We start from the raw sequence: 20,417 nt of genomic DNA, 5'->3' as shown, positions 1-20,417 counted from the left end.
CCGTGGGGCATCAGGCACTGACAAGCTAAATAGGGAAACATCAGGGTGGTACATTTGTCATATGGGGTGGCTGTGTTTCTAAATTAAGTGCACCATGTTACTTAGTTAAAATAATCGCAGGGTTTTTAAATCTTTTTTTTTTTTCTATGGCTCCTCTCTCACTTCTCAGGGCGTGCCTCGCAGTGAACTGCAGGCACTTTAAGCTGGTACTAATGAAATCCGCTACCAATTTACTCCCATTCTCTCTATCCCACCCCATGTCCACTTTTTAAAGCCTACCTACTCTGTTAATTACTCGTTTAATCTAGTATTTTATTACTCCACTACTGTAATTACTGTTACATTTAAACAATATATATTTCTAATTACTGTTACATTTAAACAATATATATTTCTCCCCCCAATATCTGCTCTCAAATTTTAATACAACCATTATGCTCCAGTTCGTGCAGCAATGACCTCTTTCCCTATGTGTGTTGGCTAATGCATTTGTGCCAGTGTTAGTTTCAAAAGCGCTAGTGGCAGTACCACTTGCACTGTTATTTTGTCGCCAAATTAATTCTGTTGGGAACATGGATCATCCACCCTTTACCCCTATTTTTCTCCTCCTGTGGTGAACTGTCAATGAAATGTAGGCCTCCCCCCTCAAGTGCACTTTCTTCCATCTTGTGTGTCTCATTTGATTGTTCTGTGTTAATCGTGTATTCATGAGCCCAGTCTCCTCACTGAAAGATGTGTGCTCAAAGATGTAGCTAAATGTACTCTCTTGTGATGCGCTATCATTATGCACCCCCCTCTGTACCGTGCACCCCCATTATTCTTAAACAATCTTCCTTACTTTCAACATGTGTATGCCTGGTGTTTAACAAGTTATGGATTTCTCTGTTAATAAGGTGGTCATATCCACATTGCTCATGATGTCACAAATGTCTCTTCCCTAATGCATGGCCTAGTCGCCCCACTGTCACCCAGAAAAGAAAATGTTTTGATACATATCACCACCCCTATGCAATTGACCTCTGCATTATTGCGTGTGCGTGAGTGTGTGTGTCGGCGCGCGTCTCGCCCGCTCTGTCGGTGAAGCGGAGCATGAGTGTGTGTGGCAGAGTGAGTCAAATCAAGTTTGTCTTGGGCTGTCCTATTAGCGGTATAATGTCAATCTATGTCCTTTGAAAGATTTGTTCCCCATCAGGAAGACCCCACCCAGTCATGTAACCGGTACCATTGCTATTGTGTCAGTGTTCTGTATGGGTGCTGGCTGCTGTGCAGTGCCCCTGTGTTGTTATTCTAGTCAGTCCTGGGGTAGTGGTGCTGTCATTTGTTGTGTCTGTACATGTAGTGGTGACAGTACCTGCATTGGTGCTTGTGGTGTCTGCTGAAATGATCCCATCCTGCCCCATGTATCCTCCCCACATGGGCGGTGCATATTGTGGTGATTGTTGACACTGCTATTGTGATTCTTGTGCGTGTGTGTTGAAGCTGTTTTTAACTGCCCCTCCCATCTCATGCTTGAATGATTTATTTTGTGCCTACTTGTCCTCATCTGCCTTTCTCTGCCCCTGTGTCATCAAATATTACACTCCCGGAGGTTCAGAAGGGTGAGTCCCCTCTTCCCTCTGCTCGTGTTTGTTCAACATCAGCTGACCCCTCGCATTTTCCTTTTCCTTCGTGCACACAGTTCAACTGTAGCCATGTGCTTTTAAAGCTATTCCCGTGTAAGTGCTGTGTATGTGTGTCCTTAGCGATTGCTGCACGCTTCTGGAGAAGCCGCCTATGAGCAGCCATGGTCTTTTTAATTTACCTTCAGTACTTTTGAATCTTTGCACACTATGTTTTACTGACTTATTTCAGCATGGAAGCTGTGTGCTACACAACAAGTGAAGGGGAGTCATTTCTGTATTGTGTGATACATTTTACCTCTATTCAATTCGAAAATTTCGATAGTCCGCTGTTCAGGGAGCAAAAGTTAGAAAATAATTGAACATTTTTTCAACTTCTGTGAGCCTTCTTTGCTCCGCACCTTAGCCAGTGCACTCCACGTGCAATCCATCTTCACCAAACCATTGCCTTCTCCGGCACACCCCCACAATCTTGCGCATGTGTCTTCCACACACCGCCTCTTGGTCACCTATTCTCCAAATCCAAAACCACACCACTATCTCCTCACCATCAAAACTTTGTGTCCTTATACATCAATCTGAAGGTGACGTCACCAAACTAAAAACACAATGCAAATGAAAAGACAAATGTGCATACACAGAACAATAACCCATTTCTCCCAACCCCACAAAAATCCCAAAATAAAACCCCACAATCCCCACAGCTGTCTTCCTGTCTCAACTGGAACAAGGTAAACCACAATAAACTCTTATAATTGGACTGCACACACTGCGTCGCCTAGTGCATGATACGCTCCTCACCAGGGGACCTTAACCAGCCAACTATCTTCCGCACTCGGGAACAATCTAGCTACCTCCTGCGGGAAAACATCATCCACTCACTGAACTAAAACGCTCAATTAGCAGGGAACCTCATCTACTCATTGATCTATAACGTCAATTCATAGGAAATCCAGACCCCGTACATGAAATCACCATCCAGACCAATCAGCGCGGCACTCCTGTTCTAGACCAATCAGCGCGGCACTCCTGTTCTAGACCAATCAGCGCGGCACTCCTGTTCTATGTGTAGGGAGTCACTACCCCACCCAATATGCTCAAAAACACAAGAAGGGACCACTGCCACCACCCCAGTCCCAACTACAATTCACGTGCCGATCACTACCAATGCGCTGAATTTTGTGACAATGTACAATCACCCACCACCCAATTTACAATCCCTCCCTAAAAAAAAAAAAAAAAACACTAACATTTCTACTTTAAACATTTCCCCCCCTCAGAGCCCATGTTGCTGGTTTACTTACATTTTCCTATGCTGCACTGGCAGTTGCACCACTGCTGGACACTCCCTCAATGCGCTTCACCGGACCCCTTCTCCTGCAGGGCTCTCACCTGCCCTCAAGCGGGGTATTTCCAAGTGGCCCCCGAAGCCTTTAGCCGGTTACGTGTTTTTCCGGTGGTCTTCAGGTGCAGGCGAGGGTCTCACAGCTTCCTTGAGTCGGCGGCAGGGAGCTCAGTCCATCGCAGAGCTTGCACAGGCAGAGCTCATTCACTCATGTTACAATGAGCAATGAGCCTCACAGAGGGCACCAACTTGTCGGGGAGAAGCTGGATCCCCCCCCACCCCCAGGGCAGTGGGGGGCCAGCAGCCATACCCTCACCAGCTATGGGAGGCCCCAACACCTCCCATATGGCCCCCAGAAATGCAACAGAGTGCCAAGCAGGCAGCAGCATGTTTTCAAACTGCATTTATTCCTAGGCAAAAAAACACACAAAGCATCGTGCACACCGCGAATTCAGGCGCCGTCTCCCCCGGGGCTGTCTTGCAAGTAAGTTTTATAATCACACTGCAGGCTGACCTCACAGAATTGGATCAGCTCCCAGAAACCTATCTCCTCCTGTTATTGGCTGCAGAGTGGTGGGTTACATATGTAGCCCTTATAGAGAGCCTGATAATTGGATATTAACCTCCTGCGTCAGTGGGTTGATTTAGCTGTGCCAGCCCCCATTACCTAATTCTAATCTTGTTGCAATGTGACTTTGTTCCCATAACTTTTAGCTGAACAAGCAGTTCGCACCTGGGCTCTGGCTTGTTACAAGTTATGTTTCAATGTTGTGCGTGTCCTTGAGAAAATGGCTTTCTTTCCCAGAAAGAAAAAAAAAAAGCACACTGGGTTGCCGTGATTTACTCGCATTTGTGGATAAAAAAAATGTCTGTCTGCAGAAAGCAATTTTATCTTGAACTTGCGGCCTTGGCAGGTCGGACTTCTTTTGCGAGGAATGTTGATAAGGCTCCCGCAGCCAGTGTTCAGTGTTCAGTGAGTGAAATGAACTTAGCTGTAATTTTCCTGAAACATAGCTTTACAGTGTGCATTTAGACCATGTTAATTCATATAGGCATTTGCAAGCCTTTAAACAGGGATTTTTGTGTTTGTAGATTCTGATATTGCAGCATTGATTCTAATGTAGCATAGAAGTTGCACTGTTGGTGAAGTGGGTGTGTTTCAGCATATTTGTCACCCATGGGTGCGCTGGGGCGCTTGGGGTGCGGGGGCATGGATTTGGTCTCCATTTTCCCTCTTCAGGTGTATTAGTATAGGCCCTTTTATTTTGACAGACTTGACTAGGATTGGGTCATTATTATTTGATGGTCGTAGCTTGCTCCCATCTTTAGATTTAGGAATAGATAGGTGTTTTTCAAACCCAATTGAAGTTCAATAAACACCCTTGAACTGTGATTAATTGTGCCTGTCTTACTGTTTGATACCATGCCTTCCTTACACCACCCAGACCCCCTCCTCCACGTAGGGATAGTCCTTTGTTAGGCGAACAAGAAGAAGGGGAGATGGTGGACACAGATCAGGACACTGATCCAAAGTATACAGACACTTCCAGCACATCTTACTCCCCACGCCAGGATGATACCTGGGATGCAGATGATGCAAATCCAGCGTAGACGCGAAGTAGTCCGGTGCAGTCCTCTCCATCAGATGACATTGGGGCTTTCCACGCCAAGGATTCAAAAGCCTGCCAAGAATTTGGTTGAACACCAGCGGATGAAAAGAAAGACTGTTTTCTATCACATGGGGAAACGCTGACGTTTTTGTTCACTATACCCATTCTGGACCATGTATGGCAAGAGGGGTTACGAACCCTGAAGCACCCTTTCACAGAGCCTGCAGTGAAAGGTAGGCTGGACAAAAGGTTTAAAGCTCCAGACACAACTCCTAAGTACCTCACTTCTCAGTCCTCTCCGGAGTTTCCGCAGCTGCTACCTGCAAAGCACGTTCTCAGCAGAAATGTGCAACACCCCAGGAAAATGAAGGAAGAAAAATAGGTGCTTTCGGCAAACATTTTCTCACCATCAGGGCAACAACAGTTAAAGTGTCCAACACCCTAGCCATAGTAGCCCGCCATGACCGCAAAATGTGGACATCCTGGAGCGTTTACCCGAACAACAACTGAAGGAAGCCATGGCAATTGTAAGCAAAAGGGCCAAGAAGCCTCTAACCATAGCATATATATCGCTGTGGACCTTGCGGAGATGGGGTTTAAACAGATTGGTAATGGGGTTGTCCTACTAAGGCAAGGCTGGTTACGCTGCACCGACTTCAGGCAGGAGGTGCAACATAAGGTTGTGGACATGCCAATCGAGGGCAAAATCGTCTTCGGAAAATAAATCGACGAGGCTCTTAAGGTCATGAAGGCGGTTTCTGATACTGCGCTGTCTCTTAGTTCCTTACAAGGAAGAACGTCTTTTCGTCCCTTTCGGGGAGCCCCAGGTCAAACTAGATCGTCTTCAACTAAAGACTCCAAAGGGTAAGCTAGATCCGGCTACTACTCCCTCTCAGTCATTTCAACGCTCCAGGGACTACTGCCAACCGCAAAGTAAACGCAGCTCTGCCACCTCTCAGAGGGGTAGGCAGAACAAGTCTCCACAATGACTGCCCAGTGCAAGTTATTGTGGTGCTTTACGGCGACAGGTGGCGATCAATAACCAAAGACAGATGGGTGCTAGATGTCATCCAACACGGCCATCTGTATGAGTTCAAGCCCAAACAAAAACCTATACCTCCCGTGACAGTGTCATATCCGTATCAACGGATCTTTCAACAAGAGGTGCGTAAAATGGTAGCCAAAAGAGATATAGACAGGGTTCCCCCACACTTGGTGGGAAAAGGAGTATACTCAAGGTACTTTGTGGTAAAAAAGGCAGACAGAAAGTGATGGCCCATCCGGGAATTAAGGCAATTAAACAATGGGCCTCATCACGAGTTGGGCAGTAGCCCTTAAATGCAGCGGTAATGGTATTACCACCACATTTAAGGGCTGGCCCTATCGCGAGTTGGGTGCTAAATGGGCTGTTGTACCTCCAGCTTTTTTCTTGATGTGAAAATTCCATTTAGCACCCTGTTTTCAGCAGTATTACCGAGACTGTATTAGCCCGCAGTATTAGCGCCGAAAATGCCCCTTTGGATCCAATGGACACAATGGGTGATGGGGATTTACCGTTACCACCCAACCCGTGATCCAGTGGTAATACCGCCGGACCGGTGGATGCTATGGCTATTACAGTCAGCGGTATTACAGCCGGGGTACAGCCCAACTCGTGATGAAGCCCAAACACATCAAGAAACAAAAATGGTCACGCTACAAGATGTCATAAAAGCATTTCAGCCTCACAAACATCTAGCGGATTAGACTTAAAAGATGCCTACTTTCGCATTCCAATACACTGCAGGCATCAGCAGTACCTCAGGTTCAAGGTCGGGAAGAGGCCTCCCGACAGTTAGGAATTACAATAAACTACTCGAAATCCTGCGTCACGCCATCCAAAAGCTTGGTGTTCCTGGGTGCTCTTTTCTCCATGGCACTAAGCCTGGTCAAACCCTCGGCTGACTGAATTCACAGGTTAATGTCTCTGGCACGCTCATTCACCCCAAACAAACAGCTCCCAGTGCGCAAATACATGGCGCTGCTCGGAACCATGTCATCTTGCATACCATTAATACCACTTTGCAGGCTGTGCATGCGACCGGCACAACAGTTCCTGGCAGCCAGACGGTCCCAAACCCAAGGTTCGTGGGGAGACAAAATCATCATCACTCCTGCACTCTCATGTTCACTGCAATGGTGGATGATACGCAACAACATCTCAAGAGGGGTGCCACTGCTTGAGTCTACCCACCAGTTCACGCTGATGACCGATGCTTCCTTGGTAGGATGGTGAGCCCACCTGGGCAAAAGCCAAATCAAAGGCCTATGGACTCCGTGCACATCAATATCCTGTAGCTGTGAGCGGGTCATTGGGCCCTAAAATGTATCCTTACGCTAATTCAAAACTCAGACAATACTACCACAATGTTTAACCTCTGCAAACAGGGAGGAACTAGGTCAAGCTCCCTGTCTCAATAGGCGCAAACCATCTGGCACTGGGCCATTTACATCAACGTCATTTTACACGCATTCACCTGCCAGGGATGCACAACCAGCACACAGACAGCCTCAGCATGGACACGACGCAATCCCACGAATGGAAGCTTCACAGCAGCCAAATCAACAGAATCTTTGCAGCATGGGGTTAGCCTCCGCTGGACCTCTTTGCCACAATATCCAACAAACAATTCACAAGCAGGCTCCCACTTCAAAACTCCCAGGGGGACACGTTCTCATTCCCTTGGACCAACGTTTTTGCATGCATGTTTCCCCCCATTCTGTTGATAAGAAGAACAATCCAAATGATCCCGAGATACCCTTGCAAAATGATCTTAGTGGCACCGTACTGGCCCAGGCAAACTTGGCTTTCGGACCTCCTCCAGCTATCGGCGGACAACCCATTCACCTGGGAGCCCAGGCCGATCTCCTGTCGCAGAACAACGGCACAATCCTGCATCACGACCCACTCTCCCTCAAGCTGACAGCATGGCTCCTGATCAATCCGAATTCGGCCACCTAGACATCCCGCAGGAAGACCAATGCATAATGGTGGGAGCTAGGGCCCCTTCCACTAACAGCTCGTACAACCTAAAGTGGAAAAGGTTTTGCACATGGCGTTCACAACAGTCCAACCTGCGACTACTGGCTATACAACCACAACAGGTCCTTCCATACCTGCTGAAGCTAACAGAGGAAGGTCTTGCTATCTCCTCCATAAAAGTATAACTGGCAGCAATTTCCAGGTTCACCAGAAAAAGAGGGAGACCACCCCTCTACAACGACAGACGACTCAAAAATGTTGTAACAGGACTTTTCCTCACCTTTCCTCCTAAGGAAAGAATACCACGAGTATGAACTTAAACCTGGTCCTAGCCGGGCCCTCGAAGCCCCCCAAACGCAACTATCACATTGCTTAACCTTCTTCCAAAACGCCACCACCCTAGCAGAGAGAGCATTACACTCCCTGGCCGTCAAAAGGGTGTTGAAACATTACCTGGACTGGATCAAATCCTTCAGAGCAGTAAGACTGCTCTTTATCGCTTTTGGACCCTCAAACAAAGGGAAAGCTATCACGAAGCAGGGTATTGCAAGACGATATCTTCTACTATCTCCTTCTGCCACATAAAGGCCAGCAGGCCACTGCAGACTACAGCCAGGGCACATTCCACAAAAGCTGCAGCGGCCTCTGCAGCTCTGTGGTCTGGCGTGCCATCAAAGACATTTGTCAAGCAGCACCGTGGGCACTGTCCCACACCTTCACAAGCCACTACTGCCTGCAGGAGCAGCACGTGGAGGACTTGCAAATGGGACGGTCAGTCCTTCAACGGCTGTTCCAGTAAGGTAAGCACTTAAGTTTCCGGGATTATCATTACGTATGTATACTTGTACTGGCATAAATTCAGGGGTTCTGATCTCTGTTTGCTTGTCTTTCTTCTCCTGTCATTTATACTGCTATAAAATCTATTCACAGCATGTGTATCTGAAAGATCCAATGCTGGAGAAGGGAGCAGTTTCTTACTTTTAACTCCATTTCTCCAGCTTTGGTATCTTTCATAGATTCACATGTGTGCTCCAGGCAAGCACCCTCTGTATATGTTATACCTCCAGCAAGAGTGGTTAAAATCTGAGGGGAAGCTGCTGGGGCGGAACTATACACTCAACGCCCTATTGGTAGGGACCAAAAGCACCCACAACGATGTGGGTAGGACACTCAAGGTGTCAAGTGTTTTTCCTTAGGAAAGGTATTAAAATATAAGTAATTGGGGATTCCCAGCCTGACGACAGGGAATATTCACAGCATGTGAATCTATGAAAGATACCAACGCTGGAGAAATGGAGTTACAGGTAATAAACTGCTCCCTTCTGGCACTACATCCCCAATTCCCCTTGGGATGAGTTCAGTAAAAGAAAAGAAAATAATTAATCTTTCCTAACCAACCAAATAATTCACTTCAATAATTAATTGGGTGGTGACCATTTTGTATTCCTGATTCTTTTACCTCAGGTGTCTTCATATGTACACATCACCATATACTATTGCTATTCTTGCCTCTGAGGAAGATCACATAATTTAGAGAGAACAAAACATATCAGACAAATGAAAGGTGGGGCATTTGCACTATATCTAATTTGAGGACTTGTTAATAGTCTTTTGGACCCATTTTGAGCATTCATCTGTAGTCTTGTTTCATTTATTGTTGACTTGGTGCCATAAGAGTGTGTATCACTGTATGTATTTATGCATGTTCTGAAAATCATTAATAAATAGTCTCTTTCTAAATGTGCTATGAAATTGCATACATAATGTTATATTCATTGTTTTGCCCTCTTGCGTTCAGCAGTATCATAATGGGCTGTATTCCATCTTTGTTTTTGTTTTGCCATTAGATATTCCAGCCCGCCATCTCCTCACTACCCTCCTCCCCTCTTTACTCTCCTCCCCACTACATTCTACTCGATCTCCCTGATTTTTCTCTCTCCTACAACCTATCTCTGCCCTCCAATGTTACTATCTTCTTTCCCATCACGCTTACCTCTACTTCTACTCTACCTTCTCTGCACTACTACCATTCCCCCTGCTCTACACTAATACTACTCTACCTTTTCCACACTCTGACAACTACTCTCATACTACTACTCTCCCCTCGCCTCATTTCTCTCCTACACTTGGAGTACTTACTTCCACCATTTGTATGTTACTCCTTTGTCCATCCATTACTCAACTCCCTCATCACCACTACTGCTCTCTTCTTCCCCAATCTCAGTGATACAGTGCCCTGCTTACCCTGCTACACTTACTCTCCCTATTATGAACCCCATCTACATCCTTTTCCTCGCAACCCACTGCTACACCCCTTTTTACTAGCCTCACCTACCCCTAACACTCACTCCCTCACACACTAGTTACTACCCCACTCTCCTATCTCTCTCACCCACAAACTTGTGAAGCCCCCATCCCCAATTCCTGCACAACAATACACTGCACACAAATGGTGTCACCCTCTCTCATAAATAACTCACCTTAGCTAAACTTTGCCACCAACTCTCAAACACTCCACCGTCCGTACTGTATCTGGTCTTTTAGTCCACCTCTAACTCCTACCGTTGCATTACCTGTACAGCCCACACTCTGCCTTTCCTGCTGGCTGTTTACCCTGAGGGGCTGGTGGTTCAGTGCCTTTCTCCACTTCCCATTGGCTGCAATGCTCACCTGACAACTTGCATCCATCAGGGCCTGTCTTTCCCCCAGGACCCTGGCGAGAGGCTTCAAAAAAGCCCTCTTGACCCCTCTGCCTTTTCCAGCATGGTTTCATACATCTCTGAGCTTTGAAAACCCTCCAGGTCCCACCACTTTCCCATCATGCTTTACTTATGTCTCTGAGGGTTTTCATGCCGGATTTGTGTTGTGCTGTGTGGGTGGAAATTACATTTTCTGTTGGTAAGGTGACTTTGCTGCTTGGTGGTTGTTATTGACGACATGGTGTCACTTGTCACTTCACAGTCTATATGAATTGCTGTTTTTAATGGGTTTCTGATTGCTTGCTGGTCTTGGTTTTCTTGACTGCTCATTGTTGCACTGAGGGACATGGAGCCGTGAAATAGAAATGAGAGAATCATGGCTAGAAAGAGTAATTGGAGGTATTATGCGATGAAGAGTGGCACCATTAACAACATCTAAGACACAAGGAATGTTTTTAGGGACCGGAAAACCCCCCACCCAACTCCCACTTCCTGTATCTGAGGCAGGGCTGTCTCAGGCTTTTGTTGTGGTGGACCTCTTGCCCAAGGTTGAGAAGTGTTCCTCTCCCTCCCCCATGACAGGGTCATAACCCTGCCCCTGTCACAACAGGCAGAGAAAGACATAGAGCTAGGAGGGAGTTGAAGAGTAGGAATAGATGCACAAAGGGGAGAGTGTGGTTAAAGGTTGAAAGATGGTCATACAGATGAAAGGCACAGCTGGGAAATCATATTGCCCTGTTTAGGTCACCTAGAAAGTCCGGGTATTCAGATATGTAAGTCTACAGTCTTTACGCTTCCGAAGGTCAGGGGCAGATTAGAGTGTAGAGGTACCGTGGCTATAGTAAACTAATCATGAAGCAGGCCATTTTGTATTACTGAGCCTGGGCTAGGGAAGTGGCAGCGCCATTTAAGGTTGAGGGAAAGGTACAGGTACCCCCTCTAAACTAGGAACCCCAATTGCCTCTTATTGTACATATTTTGAGAATAAAGGTTGAAAAACGATCGCATTGTCATGTGACTCATTGAAAACCATGTCACAAATAGCACACAATGTTGGCAGTTCTTTGAAGAAGGGGTATATTTAAATTCAGCAGGACCCCCATTAAAAATGTAGATTAAGAAGGTTCTACTCTACTACCAGGATGTTCAGGCAGACTTCATTAAACTCCTTCCTCAGCACGCGCGCCCGCCCGACATCTGGGGCCCGCTGATAACTTTTCTGATAAGTGAAGATGAAACCTCCTCAACAGACACTTCGGAGTCAGGCAACGCACCCTGATACAGGCCGAAGTCAGACCAATAATCCCCGGAGCGGGGACCCAGTGGGGAGAACTGTTGCTAATCAGCATATCTGCCTTGAGGCGGCGGGGAGGGGGGCGAGCGGAGGAGCGTGGGGGGGGTGGAGGGTTCTAAGTTAACAGCGCAGAGTTGATAATCCACCCTAATGTGGGTGTGTATTTGTTCGGTGTGTTAAATACCAAAAATAAAGGTTTAAAAAAAAAAAAATGTAGATTAAGTAAATTCCCTCTGGAATCGATAAAACTCCTAAAACGGTTAACGGTTTTAAAATGGGCCGCACAGGATGACATCAGTAAAGGGAATGTGTTCTTTGTTGAGACAGCAAGGGGCGTGATTTCCTTTTCCCTTGAGACATTGGCAAAAACAATAATGCACAGCAGCAAATACAGTCAGAAAACCCCCATATGAAACACCTGACCAAATGTCAGCATTGCAAGAATAGGCCCCTGATACTGAAAAAATGCATGGGCAATAAAAGTGTACTTTGCATGAATGCTACATGGCTTAGCACTCATGTTGAAAGTGGGAATAGTAAATAAAATGAAGACTTTCCTTCTCCGCCCACATCTCTGATGTCTCTAAAAAGTCAAACTTCCTACTGCACCTCCTCAGCGGTACTCTGCCTTTCCAGGCCTTCCCCCAGAAGCTCATGGTCTCCCAAGCTCTGGTTCTCTCTAGGTTGGACTATTGTAACAGCCTCTTTCTAAATCTACCTGCCTTTACTCTCCGCTACCTGCCTCTACTCTCCGCCCTCTGCAACTAATCCAGAACAGGACTGCAAGACTGCCCTTGGCCTCAAGCCCTGAGATCGTATCTCTCCAGCTATGAAAACTCTCCATTGGCACCCAGTGGATGCAAGGATGAAATTGAAAACCCTCTGCATTGTCCACAAGGCTTTCTGGTGCCTGGGTCCGAAATACCTTCAGCTGTCCCTCCGCAAATACCTCCCTTCTCGAGCTCTTCACTACTCTACCTGTAACTCCCTCAGGGTCAGTCGTTCTTCAAGGAAACAAGCTGGGGGTAGATCTGTCTTCGGCTGGAGCCTCCCTCTAGAACAGCCTCCCTGTCACTCTAAAACTTGAGGAGAACCATCTGCGGTTCCGGGAGCACCTCAAGACCTTCCTCTTTGCTTCTGCCTTCACTCCCCCTCTCCCCTGCTGCTCTGTTCTCTCTTGGCACCGTGCAACTGGCCATCCTCTGTCCTTTGGGACAAGGTACCTGTTCACCCTGCCACCCTCCCGCACCGTCTCCGGGCCACCCCTTGCACTGAGGTCTGTATCTGTACCCATACAGTCGGCCCCACCTTTTTCTTCCTGCACTTATCAGACCTACCCTGTTCTGCTGCCTTCAACCCAGCACTTGCCACTCAAGTATCTGCTTCTCCTTTGCTCTGCACTTTCCACTTCTCCCATGCACTTTTCCCCTCCCCCTCTCCCATGCACTTGCACATTCTCAATGTCACTAGGCCTAATAAGACCGTTGTTTTGTTCTCCCCTGTTCCCCCCTCTTGCCTTGTCGTGCTGTGAAACACTTGTTTACGAGCACAATAGAAATAAAATATCAATATCAAAAGCGGGCGTGTTATGCCCCAGGTTTTTCACAAACTGCAGAACAATTAATTTGGAGATGTTTGATATGTCAGCATCCACCAAGATTAAGCAAAGGGCACACCTTGCTCCATGGACTTCATTTTCATACATTAAGTGTAACGTTACGCAATTGTGGAATGTAGCAACACTGAAATACATGCAAGTTATTGGAGGTCATTACAAGAATGGAGATAGACATGCCGCTATTTGCGGCATGGCTACCCCCATTCCGGGTACCGGGTCCGGGTTCCCTGAATGGGAAAATACTGGGCCATTCCGACCTTGGAGGGCTCTGTATTTCCCCATTCAGGTAACCCTGTAGATCCCCATTCCCATTCGAGCCCCCATAGACTCAATGGGAATGGGGATGATGCTTACAATGGGCCCTTTAAAGACGGGCCCGTTGTTAGCATCCTGGACCACTCGCGGGACCCGCCAAGGACGCCTGGTATAACCAGGAGTCCTTGGCGGGTCCCGCGAGTGGACCTCGTAATGAGGCGGTAGGGGGTTAACGGGGCCGGCAGCTCTACCGGCCCCGTTAACCCCCTACCATCAGGGTCGGAATGACTCCCATAGTATATCTCCTTCCTTCCCTCTTATTTACGGTGTTCCTTAAGGCTCTGTACTTGGCCCTTTCCTCTTAGCTCTCTATACCTCCCTCATTGCCCCGGTCATCTCCTCCTTTGGCATCTCCCATCATTTCTATGCGGACGACACCCAACTCTTTCTCTCTTTCTCCTCCTTCACACCTGACCTCCACCTTAAACTCTCCTCTTCTCTCACAGCCATCAAGAACTGGATGTCCTCCGGCTTTCTCTCACTTAACACTGATAAAACCGAAGTCCTTTTCTTCCCCGCTAATTCTCTTCTCCCTCCCTCTCCTCCCCCGTTCATCCACTTTCCTCCTTCCAATCTCCCTATCTCCACTCATGCTCGCAACCTAGGTGTTCTTTTTGACTCCTCTCTCACCTTCTCTCAACACATTTCACTCACCTCCCGCTCCTGCAGATACACCTCTACAATATTCGCAAAAACAGTCCCTCCCTCACATTCCATGCTACCAAACTCCTAATCTCCTCACTCATCTTTTCCCGCCTCTTCTACTGCTCATCTATAATTTTCGGTCTTCCCTCATCTCAGCTTGCCCCTCTTAAATCTATATACCACTCTGCCATTCGGACCCTCTGTCTCCTTACCTCCCGTGACTCCATTTCCTCTTCGCTCTCTCGACTAGGTTGGCTACCTTTCCACCTACAACTAAAATTCCACTTTCTCTGCCTTGTTTTCAAATCCCTTCATGGTCTTGCCCCTCCTTATCTCTCCTCCCTTCTCTCCTTCTACTCCCCCTCTCGCTCCCTTCGTTCGGCTGACCACTTCCTTCTCTCTGTACCTCCTTCCCCCTGCGCTTCCTCCCGGTTCCGCTCTTTCCAACATCTTGCACCTCTGCATTGGAACTCTCTCCCCCTCTCAATCCGCTCTTCCACTACCCTCATCTCATTTCGCACTTCCCTTAAATCCTTCCTCCTCCAATCCCCACCTTGAAGCCCCCCTGCCCTCTCTACTCCCCCCGTCTTTCCCCTATTCTAATCCCTCCCCTCCTTTACCACCTTCCCTTTCTATTTTACACTCTCTCTCCCTTCCTTCTACACTCACTCAATCCTTCCCCGCCCCTCCCTTTACTCTCCTGTTCCCACTCCACTTCTCCCCCCTCTCAGTCAATTGCTCTTTGCACTGTTTTGTTGTTGAATGATTCAAGTTGCCACTTTGCTCACATTGTATTTGTTGTTATTACTCTGTTTTCTGTTGTTCCATTGTACAGCGCCTTGGTGTAAAGCGCTCTATAAATAAATAAATAAATAAATAAATGAATAAATAAATAAATATGTATTCTCTGACAGGGTGAAGGCATACCCCGCCCGCTAGGCAGATACACACGCAGTTCTGAAAGGATTGATCAAAGATTTCATTCCTAGGTTTGGGGTACCAGTGACTGTCAACAGTAATGTAGGCATCCATTTTACAGGAATACTATTCTATTAGCTCTGTAAAATACTGAAAATGCTCCACCGTCCATACTAACAACAAGCAGCAGGGTTAGTTGAATGCCAAAATGGGTTCCTTACATGAAAAATATCCAAGATGTGTGCGGTGGGACAGGGTCAAAGACTTAACTTTGCCAAGAGGTGAATGAGACCCTCTCAATCTGGGGTGGGATACCTACCAGGGTTTTCACCAGAGGCAGGGTGTGAGAGTTGGGAGGGCTCCAGTCCCTGGCCCTTCTACCTTTGTATGTTTGCATGAAAAGCATACCCCCTTTTCTTGACCTATGCCTGAACTGCACAATGCTAGCCAGTCTCCTTCTTGTACCATAGGACTTGAACACCCAACATGCTTAGTGGTGGAAAACCGAGCGAGCAGCTTGCCAAGGAGAGAGACAGCGAGGTTTTTCCATACAGTGGAGCAACCAGCACAGCACTGGTGAGTCAAATACTCTATGTGACATGTAACACTGCAGGTGATTTAACCTAAACTTTAGTGAGCATGGAGAGTGGTCGGCACAGCCAATTGGCAGTTCATGCATTCTACACCATACCCACAGAGACAGTTTCCTTACCTGCAGCAGGACTGCGGGGTAGTCTGTATGTTACGCCGGGGTGTTGCTAGGTCTGGAAAAGATCTGGGGCTATGCTAATTGAAAGATAATCCAAGACATGTAGTACAGACCCCCAGCACAACCTTACACCAGGCTGGGCAACACAAACTGTAATAGAACCAGCATTAAATATAAACATTCTCTAGATCTAGCCAGGCTATGGCATTCCACACAGAACTATACTACAACATGGCATTCCACACAGAACTATAATACATCATGTATATGAAACATTCTATATTCTCTGTATAGCAAGCCTGGCAGTAACTATGTACATACAATGAGACATTTTCATAACATATCTCCCTCTCTTATGTCACACATGATTTTATCACCACAGCTGTTCTATTTTCATTCCAAACTTGCCCCCCACTCACTCTCACAGCACCCTTCAGTACTGCAACCACGTGTACGGGATCCGAATATAAAGAATCTCCCTTTCTCTTAATCACTGCCTTCCTAATTCTTACATAATCTCCACAAATCACTCTACCTTATTACCAGTTCTCACGTTTTCCCTCATAGCATACTGTTCTTTTTTTTCTTTGAGAGTCACCCTTGAGTCAACCTACTCCACAATTCAAACGTTGATGGCAGAAAACGGGTTATGCCTAAGTGGGGATAAAACCGAGCTTCTGATAATTGGTTCACCAGCCACACTTAAGAAGTTGGATAAACAGTACAGCTCCTTTACAATTGACCACTCGTCAATCCCAGTACTGCAAACTGTAAAAAAACCTAGGAGTCTACCTGGACTCAGACCTCTCAATGAACAGGCAGGTCAATGCCATTGCCTCGACTTCTGCATATCATTCCAAACTCATCAATGCTGTAAGACCATATCTCTCGAAGCCTAAATGTCTTACCATTGCAAGAGCAATAATCGGATCAAGATTCGACTACTGTAATGCCCTCTTCCTAGGAACTTCCAATAAAAACCTCTCCAAACTACAGACAGTCCAGAATAACGCCTTTAGGGCAGCCACGGGCATCTCCAAAAGGGAACACATCTCTGACACAAAAAAACAAGTCCATTGGCTCCCCATCAAGGAGAGGATAGCCTTCAAAGCCCTGGCCATAACACACAAATGCTTCCACAACCAAGCACCCCAATACCTGGTGCAAAGGGTTGTTAAGCAAGAACCTACGAGACCCACCAGATCAGCCTATGCTAACAGAATATCCATTCCTAAAACAAGGAGAGCGTGAGCAGGAGGGTCCAGCTTTCCAGTTCAGGCAGCAACACACTGGAATGCCCTCCCTCCACACACTAGGAACACTGTATCTCACCTGGCATTCAGGAAACTAATCAAAACCCTGCTGTTCACCTAAGGCCTCTTTAGATCAACTGACTGATGCACACTATAACCACAAGCTAGTGCATTCTTCTGTACCAATTTCTCCACTTGCAACTAATGCAACATTGTTTCTAAAGCTGAATGTAACAAAGAGCTAATTATCTCTGCGTAACTAAGCCAAATATGTGCATATAAAACATCTCTGCAACAGCGCCTTGATGCCTGCGGGCTGCTCGTGTGCTTTACAAATACAAATAAATTAATTAATAAAGAGTCCTCCTCAATTTACCAATTTCACAATCAGACTCACCTCCCCTCTCCATCCATGGAGGACACACTATTGAATATCCCTTGCACCCTCTCCTCAATTCAAATGAAGACACTCCAGTGACAGAATGTTGTTCCATTCTCAATGCACCCATTCTTTCTTCAACAGCCAATCTCCTCACACTGCAAGCACTAGCCAATCGAATACCCTCCACTATACATCGGTTAATTCTTTCCACCAATCCATTCCCTTCAGGATGGTACAATGCTGCTCTTTTATGTATTATACTGCAACTCCTCACATACTCTTTAAAACATCCTACCGTAAACTGGAGAGCATCATCGGTTAATATATACTTCGGAAATCCTTCTCTTCCAAACACTTCACGCAAAAATTACACTATTCTCCCTCCATTACCTTCTCTAACAATTTTGTACTCGCACCGTCTGGAGAATGCATCCACCAGCACCAAGATAAACCTACTTTGTCCCTAGCCCATTTCTACAGGACCCAAAATGTCCAATGCTACCTCTTCCCATAGTCTTCCCGGAACATCCTTGAGCGTCATGGGCTGGATTTTTGCCGCTAACCCTTTGCAGCTTTCGGCACAACACGTACAATCTTTCACCATCTTCTCTACCTCTTTATCAAATCCGGGCCACCAGTAATCTGCCTGATAGGAAACATGATGGCCCCTGTGGCCTCTTGCTTTCTAATTCCTGTTACCTTGTTTTCCCTAAGACCTGGGAATCCCTGACTCTGTCCCTTCCTCCTGACTGACTGGAGTCTTCCCAGTGACTGTAGGTTGTGGGTGCCCTGTGGGTGGAACCTGGGTGAATGGCGTGTGTGACCAATATGTACTTCTTGTTGTGGATGTCTGGTTTCTAGTATGAAATACAATGACTGAGACAGCCCTGACAGAAACTGGTATGAGTGCAATGTGTAGTGTTGAATGGCTGGATACTTGTCCCAATACACATTCCTTGTTGTGAGTGTCTGAGAGGGAGGATAATGGCCTGAATGCACTGTATGCCTGATTGGCTGATTGACTGCTGAAGGCCCTTCTGAGTGATTGGTTGCCTGAGTGTGACCCAACAGAATGAATGACAGATCAACAATATCAGTATATCTAGGGGCCGCTCACTGCTAGAATTCGTTCAGAAGCTGAAGTCGAAACTGATGCTTAATCTCGAAGCTGAGCCCAAAGATGAAAGTGGACTGCTGTTACCTTCACCGCAATCTGAAAGTCGCCGTGACCTCGAGATTGATCCAAGAGAGGACCTGGTTAGACGCCCTCTTCCCGAGCTCCGAGGGACCATCGTGCACCGCTAACCTTTGCCGAAGCTCCCTGGAAGTCAGACCCTCGACAGGCTGCCGACCGGAGACGGGGACCGCCGAGGAGAACGAAGAGAAGCACCGGACATTCCGTCCACCGTCGTCGATCAGGGTTTGCAGGTATGCTATAACCGCTGGAGGCCCGTCAAAGCTGTGTTGACCAGAAGCGAGGAAGGCTTGAAGCTGTGCCATCGACGGCCGGAGCCGCAACGCTCCATTGATTAAGACATTTTGATTCCCGGATGAGCTTGTCAATACCACCGACCGCCTTATCCTGCCGGACAAGGCCAGGCCGTTGACGTGCCGAGGAGCATCCGCCAGTTGGTTTCCCGCCACCCAAAGATGTAGAGACACCGGACAACTCGACGCCCTTGCTGGGCCAAAGTTCTTCACAAACTCTTTGCGGTCCTGAACTATTGACATCGAGGTGCCCTGCATGCCTCTTCCTTGCAGGACGTCTTGGACTCATCCATTGAGGATTCCCGACGCCGAGTTCACTTTCTTCGAGGCCCATCGATGATACGTGGCTCCTGCTTTAAAGGGAGTAACTCAAGAAGGATCCCTTGACGTCTCCTCAAGGAACTCTGCTATTCCAGGTACATTGGGGTGGTATAAACATTTTAGAAGGGAATAAGACTCATTGAGCAATATATGGACTGGGCTTGTAGAATATCTTTATCCTACAGGTTGCCCAGGTGGGGAGATCTCCACACAGAACTGTGTCTAGGTAATGGGGCCAGTATTCTGCCAATTGTTCTAACCAACTGCTTTCCTCCTACGTCTATTGTTGGTCACCTTTATTAATTGATTTGTGTGACAATTGACCAGAGTACAGTTGATGCACTTTAATGAAATCTGATAATAATTGTGGTACCACTTAGAACTGTATATATTTGCCATTGTAGTTTAACTGAGCACAAAGTGAGTTATTGTGATTGTGTATATAACCTTGAACCTTAATTATATAAAGACTGTGTTTTAACTAATTCAGTGTGCGGACATTCCTTTGTGGGTGCTTGGGGACTACACTGTACTAAATAACCAGGCCGCATCACCTCCTGAGAAGCTAGGCCATGATTGCTCGCCCACGTTTACCAAATAGAGAATCTTGGTTGGGGTCCTCTGTGCCTCTCCTCTACCATATAGAGAGTAGGAGTACAGACACCCCCCTCCAGTCTTTACACTGGTGGCAGCGTTGGGATGCTTATGGTTTTAAGAATCAATGTATGAGCGTGTCAATTACAAAATATCTGCACTTTGTGAAATTGAGGATTTGTTGTGTGCTAGATAAATGCATTACAAGCAATGGAATCTATTGCGAATGGTAAATTTACTCGGATGAGCTTAGAGGCTCTCCAGAGTGCTTGTGAAGCCAGTGAATTAGACTTTATGGATAAGTCTAGGGCTGAGCTGATAGCTGCCCTGGTTGACTACCAGATTGATTGTGAAGCTCTTGAAGGGGGGATGCAACCAATGAGGCCTCTGCCCCTGGGGTTGTTGCTGAAAAAGAACGCCACCTCTGCCTCTGTTCCGACCCCCAGCAATTCTGTGGAACTTGAGTTATTAAGGATGAAATTGGCCTTTGAATACTGCAAGTTGTAAATAGGAGGATGTAAATTAAGAAAGAGGAGTTGGCACAGCAAGTGGAACTCAATAATAGGGATCTTGAACTCAAAGACA

At 46.8% G+C, this 20,417-nt stretch overlaps 1 protein-coding gene across 4 annotated transcripts in view; it reads left to right on the top strand.

The window, feature by feature from the left end:
* The window catches only part of ARID3A (AT-rich interaction domain 3A), a 650,673-nt gene that overhangs the window by 39,275 nt on the left and 590,981 nt on the right, over positions 1-20,417 (top strand). For all 4 annotated transcript variants that reach the window (XM_069647537.1, XM_069647554.1, XM_069647528.1 and 1 more), the window contains exon 2: positions 15,556-15,661. The gene's annotated coding sequence lies outside the window, so the exon portion shown is untranslated. The remainder of the gene's footprint in view (positions 1-15,555; positions 15,662-20,417) is intronic.

The sequence above is a fragment of the Ambystoma mexicanum genome, chromosome 1p, assembly GCF_040938575.1.
Source record: "Ambystoma mexicanum isolate Mex_15411 chromosome 1p, UKY_AmexF1_1, whole genome shotgun sequence".
NCBI classification, from domain to species: Eukaryota; Metazoa; Chordata; class Amphibia; order Caudata; family Ambystomatidae; genus Ambystoma; species Ambystoma mexicanum.
Note: the sequence above shows the minus strand (reverse complement) of the source record. Positions and strands in the feature narration are given on the sequence as shown.